Genomic DNA, 4,230 nt, shown 5'->3' with positions numbered 1-4,230 from the left:
GGCTCAGCCCTGCCGGGGGCCCCCGGCACCGGCCCCCTCTGCCGTGCCGGAGGCGCCGGGGGAGGCTCGGCCCCGCCGGCCCCGCGGGCAGCGGCCGCCCTCGGCACGGTGACCTGGGCACGGTGACCTGGGCAGGGTGACCTCGGCACGGTGACCTGGGCAGGGTGACCTGGGCACGGTGACCTCGGCACGGTGACCTCGGCGCGTGGCCGCGGGGGAGGCGACGCCGCATCCCGCGGGGTCAGCCCGGGACAGCTCCCGGCCAAGCGCTGCTGCCAGCGCCGGGCACTGCCCCGGCCCGGCCCGCTCCCGGGGGTACCGGGCTGCAGCGGGCACTGCCCCAGCTCTGCCCTGCGCCCCCCGTGCCCCCAGAACCGCCCCAAAGCACGGGGGCTGCGCGTCCACCCTGCTCTCGGCTCCTGCCGGCAGCACTGCAGGGCAAGACCGACCCGCACCCGGGGTACCCGTGCCCCCAGCTGTGCCAAGGACGTGCCAGGCACGTCCCAGGGGACACACGGGCACATCCCAAGGGACACACGGGCACATCCCAAGGGACACACTGGGCACATCCCAGGGAACACGCAGGCACATCCCAGTGGACACACTGGGCACATCCCAGGAGACACACTGGGCACATCCCAGGGGACACACGGGCACATCCCAGGGGACACACTGGGCACATCCCAGGGGACACACTGGGCACATCCCAGGGGACACACGGGCACATCCCAGGGGACACAGGGCCACATCCCAGGGGACACACCAGCTGTCCCCTCGGGCCGCTGGCAGCAAAGGCCAGAGGACGGGGAGCAGCAGCGTGCGAGAACAGCGTGACCCTGGCGGCCAGCAGGAACTGGGCTGACCCCAACCTGGCCGTGCCCGCAGTGGGACCGTGTCCAGCTGGCCGCAGCCCCGGTGCCCACGCCTTGCCCAGCCCTGCCCTGCGCTGCTGGACACTCCCTCGCAGGAAGAGCCGGGGCTTTGCCAGCCCCGGCACTGGGAGCAGCCACCCTGGCCCGGCACTTGGCCGGGGTGTCCCTGCTGAGCCTGGTGTCACACATGGAGGAGCTGCAGGGACCCCCGGAACAGGCGGGACCCCCCAAATGGGGAGCAGGGCTGGCACGTTACAGGCCACCATGTGTCCCGCCCGGCACAGGGCATGAGCCCAGCACACACTCCGGGGCCAGGACATCCCCCATCCTGGGGGATACACCCCTCCTGGGGACACCCCCACCCTGCCAGCCGCCTTGCAGCCGGGAGGTGACAGCAGGTCTCTGTCCCCAGCGCCAGGAATAGCTCAATCCGCGCTAATCCCGCCGGCGGCTCAGGCCTCTCCCGCACGGGGGTGGCGCGGGGGGCCCCGCACCCCCTTCTCCCGCCGGCCGGGAAGGAGCCGAGCCCCGGAGCCCCCTGGCGAGGGTCAGGGGTGCGGGGTGCCCGGGGAGGTGCGGGGTGTGGGTTCAGGGTGCATGGTAAGGGGTGCACAGCATGGGGTGCAGCGTGTGGGTACAGGGGGCACGGTGTGAGGCGTGGGGAGCCCAGAGGGGTGCAGCTGTGGGGCACAGTGTCCATGCTGTGGGGTGCAGGGTGTGGGTACAGGGTGTGGGGTGCAGTGTCCATGCTGTGGGTACAGAGTGCAGAGCACAGGGTGATGGGTGCACAGTGTCCATGCTGTGGGGTGCACAGTGTCCATGCTGTGGGGTGCAGGGTGTGGGTACAGGGTGTGGGGTGCAGTGTCCATGCTGTGGGTACAGAGTGCAGGGTGCAGGCTGATGGGTGCACAGTGTCCATGGTGTGGGGCGCAGTGTCCACGCTGTGGGGTGCAGCTGTGGGGCACGGTGTCCATGCTGTGGGGCGCAGTGTCCATGCTGTGGGGTGCAGGGTGTGGGTACAGGGTGTGGGGCACGGTGCCCATGGTGTGGGTACAGAGTGCAGGGCACAGGCTGCAGGGTGATGGGTGCACAGTGTCCATGCTGTGGGGCGCAGGGTGTGGGCACAGGGCACAGGGTGATGGGTGCACAGTGTCCATGCTGTGGGGTGCAGCTGTGGGTTTAGGGTGTGGGTACAGGGTGCAGGGTGTGGGGTGCAGTGTCCATGCTGGGGCACAGGGTGTGGGCGCAGGGCACAGGGTGATGGGTGCACAGTGTGCTGCAGAGCCCCCAGCACGCGATGCTCACTGTGGGGTGCCCTTTGCACAGCACGGGGTGCCCAGCGCGTGTTTTGGGGTGCACCGTGCACCTTGTGAGGTGCATGGAAGGGGGTGTGCCCTGTGGGGTACCAGGGGTGCACTGCGCGGTACCAGGGCTGCAGTGTGCATTTTGTGGGGTGCAGGGTGCGGGGCCAGCAGGGCTGGGGGGTGCAGGGTGCTGGGTACGAGGTGGGGGGCGTGTGGGGTGCAGGACAGGCTGCAGGGGGCACAGGGCAGGGTTTGGGGTGCAGGGTGCTCAGTGTGGGGTACCAGGCACGGGGTCTGCACGGTGCAGGATGTGGGGGTGCTGGCTGCAGGGTGCTGGCAGGGCCAGCACCTGCAGGGTTGTGGGGTGCCAAGGGTGCAGCACTGGGGGGGCCGAGTGCTGCCCGGGGGTCCAGGAGGCCGGGGGAAGCAGGCTGTGGGGGCTGGCTGCAGGGAGCTGGGGGATGCTGGCTGNNNGGCCGCCTCCCGCCGCCCGCCCCGCCGGAGGGGCCGAGCGGCACCGGCGGCGCTCCCGGCCCCGCTCCCCGCGCTCTTACCGGGCTGCGCTCGCCCGCCGCGGCCGGGCGCGACGGGACGGACGGGACGGGACGGGACGGGATGGCGCGGGGGGCTCGGCACCGTGCCCTCGCTCAGGCCGCCGGTACCGCGCTCGGCGGCATCCCCCGGCCGCCGCTCGGGACCCGCGCCCGGCGCTCCGGCAGCGGCCGGCGGCCCCGGTGGCCCCGGTGGCCGCTGTGTGCCCGGCGGCGCTGCCGGGAGAGCGGGGCCCCCGCGCAGCCGGCACGGCAGGACCGGCGAGTCACGCTCGCCGCGGCGGCAGAGGCGTTCCGAAGTAGGTTACCTGCGCCGGCTGGGCGAGACACGCGGCAGCCACCGGCACGAAAATGGAAAACCCACCCGAAATCCCGCCTTTTTTCTTTTTTTTTTTTTTTTTTTTTAAATATATTTAGGGACCTCGGCGGTGCCGTGCCGCAGCCGGGAGCCTGCAGGGACCTAACCGGCCATTTTAGGTGACGGCGAGCGGGGTCCCCCGCAGCCCCCCGTGCCGGTACCGTCACCGCGGTCCCCCCACGCCGTCCCGAGGTGACCCCGCGGCGGCGGTGACACCCCCCGCCTTGGCCGGGGTCCCTCGTGCGCCGGCGGCCGTGGGGACGCGCGAAGGGACCCCGGCCAAGCGCCTCTCCCGTGACAAGTGCCGCAGCGTATTATTATTGTTGTTGTCACTTTGAGTCACTGCCACCACCGCGCTCCTCCTCCTCCTCCTCCTCCTCCTCCTCCTCCTCCTCCTCCTTCTCCTCCTCCTTCCCAGCAGCAGGGAACAACTCCGGGACTGACTCAGAGGGGACAGGAGCGGCGGCCGTGAGTCACCCCCACCCTGCGCGCCCCCCACCCCCGACTCACGGCGGGGGGGGCCCCCCGAGCCCCCCTCAGCGTGGGTGCTGCTGCCGGGGGGGGCAGGAACACGGTGGGCGTCCCCGGGCTACGCAATTTCGCCTCCGACAGATGGTTGTGCCCCAACCACCGTGGCCTTGACCTCATCTCCGGAGCTGTAATTTAGGGGTGAAATATTTGGCCTCTGCGGGAGGAGAGCCTGGCCACGCGTGCCACGGCTCCGGGAGCCACCGGCATCTGGGGGACTCGGGGGACCGAGTGCCAGCGAGAGCTGGGGTGATCCTGAAAACAGAGCTGGCCCGGAGGGGGACCCTGGGGTGCTCAGCAGCACTGAGGCAGCCCCGTGGTGCACCCCAAGGACGGAGTCACTGCACCCATGGCACCCCCGGAGTGATTCCTGCACCCCATGGCACCCCAGGGATGGAGTCACTGCATCCCATGGCATCCCAGGGAGTGATTCACTGAACCCCACAGCACCCCAGGGAGTGATTCCTGCACCCACAGCACCCCAGGGAGTGATTCACTGCACCCATGGCACCCCAAGGATGGAGTCACTGCACCCATGGCACCCCAGGGAGTGATTCACTGAACCACAGCACCCCAGGGAGTGATTCCTGCACCCACAGCACCCCAGGGAGTGATTC

The sequence above is a fragment of the Pyrgilauda ruficollis genome, unplaced genomic scaffold (assembly GCF_017590135.1).
Source record: "Pyrgilauda ruficollis isolate IOZ18807 unplaced genomic scaffold, ASM1759013v1 scaffold420, whole genome shotgun sequence".
Taxonomy (NCBI): domain Eukaryota; kingdom Metazoa; phylum Chordata; class Aves; order Passeriformes; family Passeridae; genus Pyrgilauda; species Pyrgilauda ruficollis.
Note: the sequence above shows the minus strand (reverse complement) of the source record.